Genomic DNA, 16,872 nt, shown 5'->3' on the forward strand with positions numbered 1-16,872 from the left:
GAGGATGGGTCCCAGGCCTGGTCGCCACCATCCTAAAGGGCTTCGCCTTTCTTCAGATTTTCAGAGTGCCTTCTTTCCTCTGTAACTGTGGAAAGAGATCATTTAAATCCTGGAATACTTTGATTTCGCCCTGTATAAGACTCAACACCTATAGATGTGTGTATTGGAGACTAATACATATATTCATGTAACCTCCGGATCACAAGGAACAAAGCAGAGAGGTAGAGAAAGTGTTTTGTTTACGTTTAAAGAGGCTGTGTGGAGGAGGAAACGGCAACCCACTCCAGTATTCTTGCCTAGAGAATCCTGTGGACACAGGAGCCTGGTGGGCTACCGTTGGGGTCGCACAGAGTAGGACAGGACTGAAGCAACTTAGGAGCACCAGCAAAGCGGCTGTGTATCTTGTTTAGTTTTACTGACAAGAGGCAAAAGGATTCTGGTGATAGTCACAGATTCATCTTGAGTTCTTTCTTTCTTTTTTTCTGGAATATTCACTCAGTGTCAAAAATAAATTTCCCAGAAAGTAATTGTTGATCATGAAGCATGTAAAATATTGTATTGCTCATTTAATCTGCAGAATATATTTGTCACAGTAAATGGAATTTGCTCACACAGTTGTAAATGCACTCTGTTAATCACAGTGATGGCTATGTGAATCAGGTAGGCTTTTTGTGAGTTAGGAAGTGCTGCAAACCCCATGGGTCAAGTTTTTGTCCTTGTGAATGTGTGTGTTAGTTGCTCAGTCGTTTCCAACTATTTGCGACTGCGTAGACTGTAGCCTGCCAGGCTCCTCTGTCCATGGAATTCTCCAGGCAAGAATACTGGAGTTGGGTAGCCATTCTCTTCTCCAGGGGATCTTCCAAATCCAGGGATCGAACCCGGATCTCCCGCATTGCAGGCAGATTCTTTACCATCTGAACCACCAGGGAAATTCTTGTGAATAGTGCATGCAAAATAAAAATGGTGGCAGTGGGATTTGAATACTATGAGAAATCAGATTTCTTTGACACCAGTTCATAAGGTCCCTCCACTAATTTATTCACTGAATGTTTATTATACACCTACAGGGTGGCCTTATGGTTTATTATACACCTACTTGCTATCATGAGCAAATGCAGACCCATCCCTGCTGTCTTGGAGATTCAGTGCAGTGGAGAGATAAAATTAGGCAAACAATCACACTTGTGCACAAACAAAAATAACTGAAGGAAAGAAATAGGGATGCACTCTATTGTCTAGTTATTCTCCTTATGAATAGTACAGAGTGTGTCTGATGCCTATCAGCAGGTATGCTTGGCCTTCAGATCCTTCCCGTAATTCATCATGGCACCTGGGAAAATGGAAGCTGTATGGTTTTTTCCTGCCTTGGCCGAGAGGTTCTGAAGGCAGATAGGGACTTCTACTCCCAGGAATTTCCCCTTTACTTTATCCCAGGCTGTTCACCCACTCTTGGTGAGGAGTCTCAGGGTTTTGTGGATTCACCTGCTTTCCTGATATCCTTTTCTGTGTCAGGTGAAAAACGACACTTGACTCAGTTGCTGCTTTTTGGTGCTTATGACATATAGTGGTACTCTTTTCATTGTTTGGTTGAATACTCTTAATTTAGGCTGATATCCTTCAACTTTTTATTATTACTTTTTAGTTAGATATACAGGAACAGAGATACTGTGACTCAACTTTGTCTTGTTACTTTACCCACCGAGAAGTTTTACATTATCTCGTACTCTTCACAACAACTCTATGTGATACTATATGCTTTAAATTTTTTATTTTTGTTTCTGGCTCTCTGTTCTGATGCTATATAATTTAAACTTTAAAAATTCCTTAATATCTCAAACATACATTAAACTACATAAAATAATATAATGCATACCTTTCACTCACAACTAAGATTCTCCTTCCATTTTCTTCCTCTCTCCTATAAATACTCACTCTCCATACATTTTCAGGTATATTTTGTACTAAGTTGCTTCAGTTGTGTCTGACTGTGACCCCATGGACTGTAGCCTGCCAGGCTCCTCTGTCATGGGATTCTCCAGGCAAGAATACTGGAGTGGGTTGCCATGCCCTTCTCCAGGGCATCTTTCCGACCCAGGAATCGAACCTGAGACTCCTGCATTGGCATTCTTTACCTCTGAGCCAATGGTAGTCAGGGAAGCCCATACATGTCAGAGTTTTCTAGAACACACACCTTAGGAGTGGAATTGATGACTTTGTACTATACCACATCTTGAACTTTAGGAGGTTAATAGCCAGATTGCTCTCCAAAGAAGTACTAGTATATACTTGTGCAAGCAATATATAACACCACTTTTAGATATACTTGCCAACTTTTGATATTTTCTGACTTTATTCATTTATTTTCACTTATATGTGTGAAATGATATGTTTTTTTCAGTTTTAATTTTCCTGAATTTAGTGATATTGAGCATCTTTTCTTACAGGCTCTCCAGGTTTCTGTCTGTTGATATTTCTGGACCATTTTTCCACTGGGTTTATTTATGTTTTTCGTATTGATCCATAGGAGTTATTTACATATGCTCGATACTGATCTTGTGTTAGTTAGGTCTTCTTTCTGTGGTTTGTTGATTTACTTTGTTGATGGTATCCCATCACTGAGAAGTTTTAATTTTTAATGTAGTCATATGTTTCGATCTTTCCCTTCACGGTTTGTAGTGTTTGGTGTCTTGTTTAAGGATTCCTTCCCTCTCATGATGTCATGTAGATATTCTCCTTGGTAAATACTATTATTACGTCAATTTTACAGGTAAATCATTTGGGGCAAGAGCTTATATGACTTGCCTAAGGTCATAGAGCATTGGAGGTGAGTGACTTGGGTTTTTGACTCCCAGGTTGCACTGTACTCCACAACTGATGAATCTCTCGCCACCCTGTTCTGCTAATTATCTCATGAGAGCACTTCTCAGCCTTTTCCTGTAGATGAAGAGGATGTGCAGAGCTCAGACAAGCTGCAGATTAAGTGCAGTCATTTACTGCATCATGAAACCCTCTGGCTCTAGACTTCACAATACTTAGAAATATTTTGAAAATCTTCAAATAACTTTGGCTATACATTAGAGTTGCAAAAGTAGTACAAAGAATTCCTGAATGTTCTTCACCCAGATTCCCCAAATGTTGAGCATTTTACCTTGTTCAATTTGTAACTGTTTCTCTGTATTATTGAATCTACTATGCTAGATTAAATTATTAGTATCTCTATGTTATCTTTGCGTTATCAAACCTATTATTTGAATTTCACCAGCTGTCCCACTAATGTCAGTTAGAGCAAAAGAAACAAAAAAGATTTTTTTTCTGGTCTAGAAACCAGTCTAGGGTTTTATGTTGCCTTTTAGTTTTCAAATCTCTTCCATCTGCTTTAATCTGCAACATTTCTTCAGTCTTCCTTTGTCTTTCCTGACCTTGACATTTTTTAAGAGTTCAGGCCGTTTATTTTAAGGACCATCCCTCATCCAGGCTTTCTGATGTTTCTTCATTGTTCGACTCAGGTCAAACATTTTTGGCAGGAATACGCAGAAGTGACGCTGTGTCCTTCTCAGCCAGTAATTTTCTTTTGATTAGAACCTTCTACAATATTATGTGAATAAATGCATTTTTCCGGGCAAAAGAATTAATATCTCTTATGTCCAGATCTCAAAGAATCCACATGATGTAATAAAGGCCCAGAAGTTCTTCATTCCTCTGTGCTGGTCTTGGTGGGAATCCTTGCTCAATAAGATGCTCTGAGGGAGGCAGGGAGGGAGGCATTTACAGTTGGGCCATGCCCTCTCCCAGGCCATTTCCTACACCTTCATCCCCCTGCCCCCCGCCCCACTCCCTTCTCTGCCACCTCTTTAACTGCTACTCATCCTAAGGGCTTTAATTTAAATCTCACTCCCCTTCCCCATTTAGAATAGAGACTTTATTTTGGAGGGCTCCAAAATCACTGCAGATGGTGACTGCAACCATGAAATTAAAAGACGCTTGCTCCTTGGAAGTAAAGCTATGACCAACTGAGACAGCATATTAAAAGGCAGAGACATTACTTTGCCAACAAGGGTCCATCTCATCAAGCTATGGTTTTTCCAGTCGTCATGTATGGTTGTGAGAGCTGGTAAAGAAAGCTGAGCACCGAAGAATTGATGCTTTTGAACTGTGGTGTTGGAGAAGACTCTTTAGAGTCCCTTGTACTGCTTGGAGATCCAACCAGTCAACCCTAAAGGAAATAAGTCCTGAATATTCATTGGAAGAACTGATGCTGAAGCTGAAACTCTAATACTTTGGCCACCTGATGTGAAGAACTGACTCATTGGAAAAGACCCTAATGCTGGGAAAGATTGAAGGCGGGAGGAGAAGGGAACGATGGAGGATGAGATGGTTGGATGGCATCACCGACTCAATGGACATGAGTTTGAGTAAGGTCCAGGAGTTGGTGATGGACAGGGAAGCCTGGCGTGCTGCAGTCCATGGGGTCGCAAAGAGCCAGACATGACTGAGCTCCTGAACTGAACTGATAGGAGAACAGACTATGGATTCAGACTGCTGCTGCTAAGTCATTTCAGTCGTGTCCGACTCAGTGCGACCCCATAGACAGCAGCCCACCAGGCTCCACCGTTCCTGGGATTTGCCAGGCAAGAATACTAGAGTGGGTTGCCATTGACTGCTGCTACTGCTAAGTCGCTTCAGTTGTGTCCGACTCTGTGCGACCCCAGAGACGACAGCCCACCAGGCTCCCCCGCCCTGGGATTCTCCAGGCAAGAACACTGGAGTGGGTTGCCATTTCCTTCTGCCATTGACTACTTGGCTCCAAATCCTGGCTCTGCCATTTACCAGCTGTGTGACCCTGGGCATGATACCTAACCTCTCTGTGCCTCAGTTTCCTCCTTTGTAAAACAGAGATAGTAAAAAGACCTGTCTCAAAAGATTATTGTGAATGTTGCTGAGTTAGCATGTCTAAAACTTCTAGAACAGTGCCTGCCAATAAGCATTAATTAGCTGGTAGTAGCTTGCCAGCCTAAGGCACACTCTTTAAAAAAATTTTTTTTTTTTAATTTACTTATTTGACTACAGTAGGTCTTAGTTGTGGCACACAGGATCTTTTCGTTGTGGCTTGTGGAATCTGGCTCCCTGACCAGGGATGGAACCTGGGCTCCTGCTTTGGGAGCGTGGAGTCTTAGCCGCTGTACCACCAGGGAGGTCCCTGCACTCTTAGAGAACTGTGCTTTTCTCTCTTAAAATTACCTTTCCAATCAGAGGCTGTGCAATGGAATATGAGGAAAATTTGGGAGTTACCGCCTAATCTCACAGCTGAGGATAAAGGGGTACTAAATATAAAGCAGGGGCACTTGACGTGAGGTTTTTCACAAACTGGGAAAAACCTACTTCCTTATTTTCATTTACCTCTTACTGAAATTAAACTTTTCTTTCAATTAGGAATGTAGTCAACAAACAATAATGTTAGCAGAGCTTGCTATGTTGTCTCCAACAGAGAGCACAGATATTTCAAATCACATTACAGTTGTGAGGGAGGTCTTGAATTATTGTTTATGCTCATCATTATTTTGAAATTAATGTAAATTTTAGGCTTGCCACAAGATCTTATTATTTAAACCATTAATTAAGAAGCATATTCAGTGCTATATCACACCTTTGTATTTCTAATATTTTGATGACTGTATTTCAATATAATTAGTTTTCTTTGTAACCTTATCTATCATATTTTATGCATTTAAAAACATTTCCTGAGAAGGGTCCATAGTCTTCTCCAGATGGTCAGAGAAGTCCATAACGTCACACACACAAAAAAACTTAAGAATCCTGTTCTAAAAACAGTATTCAATCACTCTATGACATAAATAGTAGTAATATTTGATATATCTCCTAAAGCAAAGGGAATAAAAGCAAAAATAAATGAGGCCTAATTAAACTAGAAAGCTTTTGCACAGCAAAGGAAATCATCAACAAAATGAAAAGACAACCTACTGAATGTGAGAAAATATTTGCAAATCATATGACCAATAAGGGGTTAATATCCAATATATATAAACAGCTCATACAACTCAGCATTAAAAGACCAAACAACCTGATTAAAAAATGGGTGGAAGACCTGAATAGACATTTTTCCAGAGAGGAAATGCCGATAGCCAACAGACACATGAGAAGATGCTTAACATCGCTAATCACCAGGCAAATGCAAATCAGAACCAGAAGCTATCACCTCACACCTGTCGAATGCCTGTCATCAGAACACAAGCAACAAATGTTGGCAAGGCTATGGAGAAAAGAGAACTCTCATATGCTGTTGATGGGAATGTAAATTGGCGCATCCACTGTAGAAAAGAGTAGGCAGGTTTCCCAAAAAACTAAAAATTGGAAATTCCATGGCAGTCCAGTGGTTAGGATTCCATCCTCTCACTGCTGAGGGCCTGGGTTTAACCCCTGGTTGGGGAACACAAACCAAGGGGTACAGCATTAAAAAAACCAAAAACCCTAAAAATAGAACTACCGTGTGTTTCAGCATTTCCACTCCTGGATATATATCTCCCCGCAAAAAGCCCACCACTAATTTAAAAAGATACACACACCTCAGTATTCATAGCAGCATTATTTACAACAGCCAAGATATGGAAGCAACCTAATTGCTCATCAGATGAATGGATAAAGAAGATGCGGCTTATATATACAATGGAATAGTACTCAACCATTAAAAAGAAGGAAATTTTGCCATTTGCAACAACATGGTGAAATAAGTCAGAGAAAGACAAATGTTATGATATCACTTATATGTGGACTCTAAAAGATACAACAAACAAGTGAATATAACAAAAGAAGCAGATTCACAGATATAGAGAACAAACAAGTAGTTACCAATGGGAAGGGGCAAGATAAGGTTAAGGGGTTAATAAACTATTAACGCATAAAATAAACTACAAGGACATACTGTACTTCACAGGGAATACAGCCAATATTTTATAAGTATAAATGAAGTATAACCTTTAAAATTGTGAATCATTATGCTGTACACCCGTCACATATACATCAACTTTATTTCCATTAAAAAAAATGTGGTCGCTGACTTGAGCTTCCCTTGTGGCTCAGGGTGAAGAATGTGCCTGCAATGCAAGAGACCTGGGTTCAATCCCTGGGTTGGGAAGAATGAGATGAGAAGCTCCCCTCTGGGTATACTAAGAGGTGAGTCAGTCATGTCTGAGGACTTTATACATATTGTTATTTAATCCTTGCAACACTGGTATTACTAGTCCCATTTTATAGATGAGAAAATTGAGGCTCAAAGAGGTAGGTTAATTACTCAAGGTCATAGGACAGTATACTAGAAAGGAAATCTGTGCTTTTAGTGACTTCAATATCCTGCTTCCTATGTAAATCCTCTTAGTCTTGCTGCTGCTGCTGCTGCTAAGTCACTTCAGTTGTCTCCGACTCTATATGACCCCATAGACAGCAGCCCACCAGCCTCCCCCGTCCCTGGGATTCTCCAGGCAAGAACACTGGAGTGGGTTGCCATTTCCTTCTCCAATGCATGAAAGTAAAAAGCAAAAGTAAAGTCGCTCAGTAGTGTCCGACCCTCAGCTACCCCCATGGACTGCAGCCTTCCAGGCTCCTCCGTCCATGGGATTTTCCAGGCAAGAGTACTGGAGTGGGGTGCCATTGCCTTCTCCGTTAGTCTTTCTAGTACCCTGTAAAGTATTAATAAGTATCCTATTCCTTCATTTTACAATGAGGAAACTGAGACTCAAAGCAGACAAGTTATTTTTTCTCACAGCTAAACAACAGAGTCAGGATTCAAACCCATATCTGTCAGGCACCCAAGCCCGTGTGTGTCCCACTGTGTCCAGCAGAATTACTGAAAGGTACCATGGAACTGTAGCCTTGAAGAGCTGATGGTTTATCAGATATATGACTCAGGCAGACCTTTTCAGGCCATGCATTGGGATTAGATGGTTTGGAAAGAAATCACTTTTCCTGCTTTTGCTATGGGGTCACAGAGTTCTGTGGGGAACCTCTTCGTGAGTGTGAAATACACACTGGCATCTGAAAGACTCCATTAGCTGCTATTGTCTAGACAGTAAAAGTAGGAAGCAGGAGATAAAAGAATACACAAGTAGGAAGTTCTGTATTGGGCTCATGCTGAAACAGAAAGAACATTATTTTGAAACCATTAATGATGAACTTGGTAAAGATCAAAGTAGTCTTGTGACCTGTAAATCTAATAAAATGAAAATGAGGTAATGGTATGTTTTATAACTATTGAGTTTCTCAGAAGCTGGAAATTATCTCAGCATGAATACTGTAAGCGAACAGGGAACAATGGAAGCCATCTAGAAAAGGATCTTTATTCAGCTATATTTATAGCAGGTATTCGTGTTGTCTTTCAACATGGGGATCACAAAGGAGTCTGTTTCACCTTGCAGGGTGTATGAAAATACAACGGCTGTCACAGTCCCTTCCTTCCGAAGAACACAGCATAAAGGAGAGAAAGGCAGAGAGTGCTGTGAATAGGGGGCTGGATCACTGCGGCTAGGAAAGGTGACAGGAGGGAAGAGGAAATAAGGAAAGAAGAAAAAAATGAAGTGATTCTTCCCACCATCACCCAACCCCTATCCTCTAGACCCAAGCTGTCTAATTTAACCATAGCCACTAGCAATACATGGGCTTTCCAGGTGGCGCTAGTGGTAAAGAACCCTTCTGCCAATGCAGGAGATACAGGAGACCTGGGTTTGATGCCTGGATCCCGAAGATCTCCTGGAGAAGGAAATGGCAACCCACTCCAGTATTCCTACACGAGAAATCATGGACAGAAGAGCTTGGCAGGCTACAGTCCAGAGAGTTGCAAGGAGTTGGACACGACTGAAGTGACTTGGCAAGCACTTTATGTTTATTAGGAGTAAATAAAAAATCTGCTTCCTTGGTTGCACTTACCATGTCCCAAGGGTTTAATAGGCACATGTACTTTGTGGCTACATTATTGGATGGTGTAGATACAGAATGTTTCTCTGGAAAGCGCTATTGGACAGCACAGATAAACATCCAGTTCCACCTAGGAAAATTCAAAGTCTAGGACAAGTGGAACCCTGTGACTGTATCGTCCTCAGCCCAGGGAAGACGAGAGCACAATCTTCTGAAGTGGGATATGAGAGTGCCAGGCTTCTGTGTGACCTAGCACATACACTCTCTAGGACTCAGTTTTCTAATTTAATGATTAATATAAATATTTTAGTGGATATTAGAGGAAAATCACATAATTAATTCTTATGATAATCATATGAGCTGTTAGGCCAGTTTTTTTTTTAATTGGGATACAGTTGCTTTATAATATCATGTTAGTTTCTGCTGTACAATGGAGTGAATCAGCTATATGTGTATACATATATATATAGCCCCTTCTTCTTACGTTAGGCCTATGTTAACAGAGGAGAAACCAGAAGTTAAGAAAGTGCTCAGGGCCACATGGTCAGGAGCAGAACCTGGCTTCGGACTCAGGCCTCTGACTTCAGAGGCCACATTCCTGCCCACCTAGCTACCCCACTTCCTGCTGCTCGGTTCCTCCTACACAAATGAAAGTGCCTCAGTCGGATTCTCCCCACAACAGAAACTGGGACTAGGACTTAAGTGCAACTAGTTTATTTAGGAGTCGGCCCCAGGAAGTGCAGATAGGGGTGTGGGAGAAGTGAAACAGGGAGGGGAAGGAAGCCATTACAGGGTTGGTTAAGGGGCAATGGAGCGTAATCTTGATGGGGAGAGAGTGTGGAACACATGCTTCTGAGTTATCCCACCTAAAGGATGAGCACTGTAAAGAGATCAAACCAGTAAAGCCTGAAGGAAATCAACCCTGAATATTCGTTGGAAGGACTACTGAAGCTGAGGCTCTAATACTTTGGCCAACTGATCTGAAGAGCCAACTCATTGGAAAAGACCCTGATGCTGGGAAAGATTGAGGGCAGGAGGAGAAGTGGGCAACAGAGAATGAGATGGTTGGATGGCATCATTGACTCAATGAACATGAGTTTGAGCAAACTCTGATTGATAATGAAGGACAGGGAAGCTTGGTGTGCTGCAGTCAAGTCCATGGAGTTGCAAAGAGTTGGCATAACTGAATGACTGAAAACGATAAGGGAGTTAGGATATTCATCCATCAAATTCTTGTCATTGTAGATGGCTGTTCCTAAGGACACTGACTCTGGCACTTCTGTCCAGACATCCTCAACACCTCAACAAGCTCTTGTAACCACCCAAGGTCCCCCAGGCAGAGGCCACACGTGCTTCAAGTAGGGAACAGGAACATGTACATGGAGGGCATGTGAGTGAGGTGCCAACAAGATGCTACGTAGGAGATTGGACTGAATGCTCTCTCTACTCTAAGAAACTAATGGATAGCTGAGCTTGGCATTAGGTATTTTTACATCATAAAATCTGAAACCATAATGATTAACAGTCTGCCAGAAAATTTTCACAGGGGAAGCCTGGAGGTACAGTTAGACATCTGAGCTGATTTTCAACATGGATGACAGAGTAAAGAGTTAATACCTTTGGTAGTGGAGGAACTCATTTTAGATAAGGTAATCAGGGAAGGCCACTCTGAGGAGATGCCATTTACCGGGAAAGCCCAGTAGTGAGATAGCAGAGGAAGAGTGAAGGATAAGCGTTTGAGGTAGAGTGAGCAACACAAAGGCTCTTGAGTGGGGAGCCGAGAGGCCTTACAGGCTGCAGTGTAGCAAGCAAGCAGGCCAGAAGAGGGAGAGGTCAGCGGAAGCCAGATAATGCAGGATCTCAAGGCCCCAGTACGGAATTCAGATCCCTTCCTCCAACCTAAGTAAGTAAGTAAGTGTTAGTCGCTCAGTCGTGCCTGACTCTGCGACCCCATGGACTGCAACCCACCAGGCTCCTCTCTCCATGAGATTTTCCAGGCAAGGATACTGGAGTGGGTTGCCATTTCCTTCTCCAGGGGATCTTCCCAACCCAGGGATAGAACCCGGGTCTCCTGCACTGCAGGCAGATTCTTTACTGACTGAGCTACAAGGGAAGCCCTTCCTTCAACCAAAGCCATCTCTTATTCCAGATCTCAGAGTCTGAGAAGGCTGTGGGCCAGACATGAAGTCGTCTTTGTCTAGGGCAGCCAAGCCAGTGAGGGGCTTTAACCAGATCATGATAAAGAGCTTTTCTGTGGGTGGGAGGGAGGAGACATACATATACTTATGGCTGATTCATGTCGTTGATTGGCAGAAAGCAACACAACATTGTAAAGCAATCATCCTCCAATTAAAAATAATAATAATAAAAAAGAACTTGTTTGTCAGCTCACCTGTTACTTTTGCTAGCTCTTGAAAGTGAAAGTGAAGTCACTCAGTTGTGTCCGACTCTTTGCAACCCCATGGACTGAGGAGCCTATCAGGCTCCTCAGTCCATGGAATTTTCCAGGCAAGGGTACTGGAGTGGGTTGCCATTTCCTTCTTCTTTCCATTACCAGGCTTCCCTGGTGGCTCAGAGGTTAAGGTGTCTGCCTCCAATGCAGGAGACCCTGGTTCAATCCCTGGGTTGGGAAGGAAGTGGCAACCCACTCCAGCATTCTTTCCTGGAGAATCCCATGGACGGAGGAGCCTGGTAGGCTACAGTCCACGGGGTCGCAAAGCGTCCGACACGACTGAACAACTTCACTTTCACTTGCTAGCTCTTATGTTTCCTTAATTTCTGATTGGGTTCTTTCCTGAGTTTCTTAGTTCTCTTTGATAAATTCCCAGCCAGCTCTGCCGAGCTGAGGGGGAAAGATTTTTGTCCACTCCTGGGCCTGGGAATCCCAGCTGGAGAGTCCGGTCATCTGGAAGAGACGGGCAGTTAAACTTTGGACAGTGTGGGGATGAGCAGGTGGATTCCAGTGCATCCTTTCAGTCTCATTTCATGGTCCCACATCCACCCCACATTCACATTCATGTTGTTTAGCATCAGCATGTGCCTGGGCTCCTTGTGGGCCTCGGGCTAGAAAAATCATCTTCTCCAGGAATCAATTCAGGTATGGGTGAGGGCCCAATCCAAAGGTCGTTGAGTGAGAGTTCCCCGTTACTTAGGAGCTGGTAAAAGCCACAGGCCCACCCTTTGTAACCTGCATTCCAAACGGGAGGCAGTACTTTCTCTCCAAGGTTTACTAGTGGGGCAGAAATGGTCCCATATCCCTTAGCCAATCCCTTGCTTTCCTTTTCCTTGCCATATAATAATCCTGGGGAGGGAGGAGTTCTCTGGTTTTATTGAGGAATGTAGTATCTATGGCAGAAGATAGTTCCCACCCCCACACCTTTCTCTGGTAGTCCTTCCTGCATACTGAAGAGTGAGTTCAAGAAGAGGATGCTGGGATACTGTTCCCAAGTGGTGGTGGCGGGGGTTACTTGGCAACAGATCTGCTGATGTCCTCCTGTGCTTATCTGAGCAGGAGAGAAGAAGGGTGGACAGGGGAGGAAGTAGAGTCGCTGACCAGGAGGTGTGAGTTTTCTCTGGGTCAGGTGGATGCTCCAGTAGTTAGGCTTTCTGGTACCCCGCTCAAGCAGACTGACTGCTGAGCAGAGGGTCCCACCAGTGGCAGGGGCCCTGCTGGTGGTGGGACAAGTTAGGAGAGCTCAAGTCTGAGCAAGATGCCCCTTGTCAGAGAACCTGGCAGTGAGGAAGACCCTAAGAAGGTTATATGCTCCATGGATGAAAACTTGCCTCCCTGGGTTAGCCAGGGAAGCAGGGTCAAGCAACAGGCAGAGGGCCATGTTACAGAAGGTTGTTCCCGCTCCCTCCTCCCAATTTCAATAAGGGGATGGTAGCAGGGTATGTCTCCCAATCAGGCCACACACCCACTTCCAGTTTTTATCCAAACAAGTGGGGTCCTGGCTCAAGTCAATCCTTGGATAAGTAAGGGAGAAGATCAAATGAGATTTAAATTGAGTTTGAGAATAAAGCTTTCAAGGATGGAAGCTTAACAACAGAAAGTGATCCTAAAGTAATGCAATCTGCCCAAGATGTCGTTAAGGAATGGAAAATGGAGATTCAACACAGCAGGACTGAAGGCAGAGATTAGGGGGAAAAAAGCTTCATTATTATATCCCACTGAGTTGAGTCACCTCAATACACTGGTTCTGTGAGTAAACAGAATAATTGAAATACGGTGTGGTAGAGCTGGAGTCTTACCTAGGCAAGCAGCTCCAGGGTTCTGAGCAGGCATGGGGAGCTAGGGGTGCACATCCCAGGTTGGCTGATGGAGAGGGCTTTCCAGAGAAGAGGCACCTGAGTTGAGCCTTGAAGGATAAGAAAGAGCTGGTTGGGAGACTTCCCTGGTGGCCCAGTGGTTAAGAATCCACCTTGCAATGCAGGGGATGCGAGTTTGATCCCTGCTCAGGGAACTAAGATCCCATGTGCCATGAAGCAACTAAGTCTGCATGCTACAACTAGAGAAAGCCTGCACACTGCAGTGAAGACCCAGCGAGGCCAAAAAATATGAAAAATAAAGTAAAATTATATATATATATATATATATATATATATATATATATATATATATGTATATATAAGTTTTAAAAATCCTACGTTCTTTAAGGAGACTCAAGGAGAAGAAATGGCAACCCACTCCAGTGTTCTTCCCTGGACAATCCCATGGACAGAGGAGCCACAACTGCTGAAACTTGCAAGCTCCAGGGCCCGAGGGTCACAACTAGAGTCTGTGTGCTGCAACGAAAGAATCTGCATGATGCAACGAAGATCCTGCATGCCACAACTAAGACCCCACGCAGTCAAATAAATACTTTTTAAAAACAGAAAGAGTTGGTTCAATGAAAGGACAGTGGGAAAGGGCTTTCCCTGCAGCGATGACAGCACAGTCTGGAGCGGAAAGTTGAAGGCAGGGAGGACAGAGATGCAGGCCTTGAGGCCCTGTGGGCTTGTGGGAGTGAGAGATCTGTGGGGTTGCTTCACGTCTGGGAGGCACACAATCGGGTTTGTATTTTAGAACCACCTAGCAGCCAGATTCCAGCAGTGCTGCAGACTTGACCTTCAGGCCCGCTTCTCATCCATTTATCTGGCCCTGGGACTTCCCCCACCGCCCCCACCTCCCTACAAAGGCCATTTCTTCTGTGATTTCAAAATCCTGGGTTCCTGCTCTTTGGAATGTCTTTTGCCCTATTCCCACCACTGAATGCTTCACGGTTTCACCCTTCAGTGGGACTCTGAAATATTGTCACCCTCCCCAGAAGTCATCTTTTCTCTTTCCTCCGCCAGCACACTCTTCTCAGCCCAAGAAGATTCGATGCCTTCTCTGGGCCCATGCCTGCCAGCCCATGTCTCCTCGGGATATGCATATACTAAAATATCTTCTCTTTATCTCATCTGGTCTTCGCCCCATGGGGCCACCCGGAGGCTACTATTTATTCTTTCACACATTAATTTAAGCTGCTTTAATTGCTGCTATGATATGTTTTATATAATATAATTAATGTTTAATCCTGTGTACTTGCTTCCCAAGGCAGTTTTGTGAAGGGCCCAATTTTAGAATCAAGCAAATAAAGAATAAGTAATGGCTTAAGTTATTATAGTAACGCCCCCCTCCACCGCCCCCCTAGGAATGAAAATGGTGCTTGTGTTTTTCAAAGTGGGTTAAAAAGGGAAAAGATATTTTAATGTTGTCTCTATCCCAGGCATGCTTGTGTGACTTTCATGAAATTCCTTGGTCTCTGATTTCAAGTGTTCTGGGACTACGGGTATCAACTTGAGGTCTGTGTTGAAACTACCAGCTTAGTACCTCCTTTCTGACGGAGACTGTGCTTAGAATAAGAAGTTATTGAACCTACTCACTTATTTATTCATTCAGCAAATGTGTTGGTGCCCAGGACTGGGACAGATTCAGTCCTGCCCTCAAAGAGCTCACCATCAAATGGGGCCAGGCATATGGGTTGAGAATTCAGCATATTAATGCTGTGGGAACATGGGAGCAGGGGCGAAGGTGGGGTGCAGTATCTACTTCTGTCTCAGGGAGTTAAGAGGAGGTTTATCTAAAGAGAAGGTAAAATTTAAACTCATTCGAGGAAGGAGAAGGAAGGAGGAAAACAGCAAGACAGAAGAAAAAAACGACTGTGCCTTTGGAAAGTGAGGAAAAGGCGAGGATGCTTGAAGCCAGCATGCATGGTAGGACATGGCAGGGTGTGAACGTGGGAAAAGAGGGTGGGGCTGAGTGGAGACTCAGCTGCACCAGGAGAAGGAGTTTGGACCATCCTCAGATGAGAGTCCCTTGTTCAGGAAGGAGATCAAACCAGTCAATACTAAATGAAATCAACCCTGAACATATATTGGAAGGATTGATGCTGAAGCTGAAGCTCCAATACTTTGGCCACTTGATGTGAAAAGCCGATGCTGGAAAAGACAAAGGAGGCAAAGGAGAAGGGGTGACAGAGGATGAGATGATCAGACAGTATCACCGACTTAATGGACATGAATTTGAGCAAACTCTGGAAGATAGTGGAGGACAGAGGAACCTGGTGTGCTACAGTCCATGGGGTTGCAGAGAGTTGGACAAGACTCAGTGACTGAACAACAACAACAGGGTCTCAGTTCAGTTCAGTCGCTCAGTCGTGTCCGACTCTTTTTGACCCCATGAATCGCAGCACGCCAGGCCTCCCTGTCCATCACCAACTCCCGGAGTTCACTCAGACTCACGTCCATCGAGTCAGTGATGCCATCCAGCCATCTCATCCTCTGTCGTCCCCTTCTCCTCCTGCCCCCAATCCCTTCCAGCATCAGAGTCTTTTCCAGTAAGTCAACTCTTCGCATGAGGTGGCCAAAGTACTGGAGTTTCAGCTTCAGCAACATTCCTTCCAAAGAAATCCCAGGGCTGATCTCCTTCAGAATGGACTGGTTGGATCTCCTTGCAGTCCAAGGGACTCTCAAGAGTCTTCTCCAAGGGTACAGAGCAGCGCAAAAAGGTTTTTAAGCAGTGAAGTGCCCCCATCAGACCAGATCCTACGAACAGAATTGCAACAATGTGCACAGTGAGAGAGAGATAGGGCTCAGAATTACCTGGAACATAGCAGAGACTCAACAAATACTTAACTGTATGAGTGAGGCTGTTGTGACAGTCCAGGTGAAAGATGCCGAGCCTCTGAATTAAAGTTGTGGCAGAGGGGATAGAAGAGAGGGGATGGATCCTGAAGGTAGAATCTACAGGTCTGCAAATGTGCCCTTTGCAGCAGAAGCCAGGAGAATGGGGTTAGCAGCTCTCTCCCGTCCTCTCTGCTCTGTGCAGTTTGGCCTTTTGACCCTGCCCAGAAACTCAGAGCTTGGAGAGTCATCACCCCAAACACCCTCTAGTTCAAGCTCCTTAGGTTTCACTGAAGCACACCGAGGCTCAAGGACACCCAGCCCATCAGAAGCAGAGCCTAGGCCAGAACCCAGGTGTTCCCTGCTGCAGAGCAGAGTGTTAATACTGGTTCAGGAAAGGCTTGGAGGGTCTGAACTGGGGAAATAATCGCTACAAGGACGTGTGCTTCTGCAGAACTAGGGGGTCTCCAGTCTCCTAAGATTCTCAAGGGGTCCTGCGAGCCCACGAAAGACTGGTCTAGTCTAAGTGCCTGTTTTCACGTAGCGGAAAGGAACTGGAATGGAATAGAGTCTGGTGGGGACTGCACGCATGGATGGATGGATGGGATGGGGGAGGGGGCGCGCTGGGACGCAGCGCCCACGCGAGGGAATTTCCTTTGAAAGAGAGCGAAACTGTACGTTGGGAAACTCTTTTCCTTGAAAGGCCCCCCTCCCCCAACCCTCCTTCCACTACCCAGCCGTGGCCTTCCCGTTTTCTGGGAACTTCCTTAGGCCTCTCCATCCGCGGCGTTCGACACTTTCGGT

The 16,872-nt window shown here is 44.2% G+C and overlaps 1 long non-coding RNA gene across 2 annotated transcripts; it reads left to right on the forward strand.

Annotated features, from left to right (window-relative positions):
• The first annotated feature begins 15 nt into the window (after positions 1–15).
• Positions 16–14,668, forward strand: LOC109567509 (uncharacterized). 2 transcript variants are annotated; one of them, XR_011570247.1, is made up of 4 exons: positions 16–221; positions 7,096–7,188; positions 8,427–8,541; positions 13,580–14,668. It is a non-coding gene; the product is annotated as an uncharacterized lncRNA (long non-coding RNA). The 2 variants fall into 2 exon arrangements; XR_002182059.2 differs by lacking the exon at positions 13,580–14,668 and having other exon boundaries at positions 8,427–13,257.
• The last annotated feature ends 2,204 nt before the right edge of the window (positions 14,669–16,872 follow it).

The sequence above is a fragment of the Bos indicus genome, chromosome 13 (genome assembly GCF_029378745.1).
Source record: "Bos indicus isolate NIAB-ARS_2022 breed Sahiwal x Tharparkar chromosome 13, NIAB-ARS_B.indTharparkar_mat_pri_1.0, whole genome shotgun sequence".
In the NCBI taxonomy this organism is placed as follows: Eukaryota; Metazoa; Chordata; class Mammalia; order Artiodactyla; family Bovidae; genus Bos; species Bos indicus.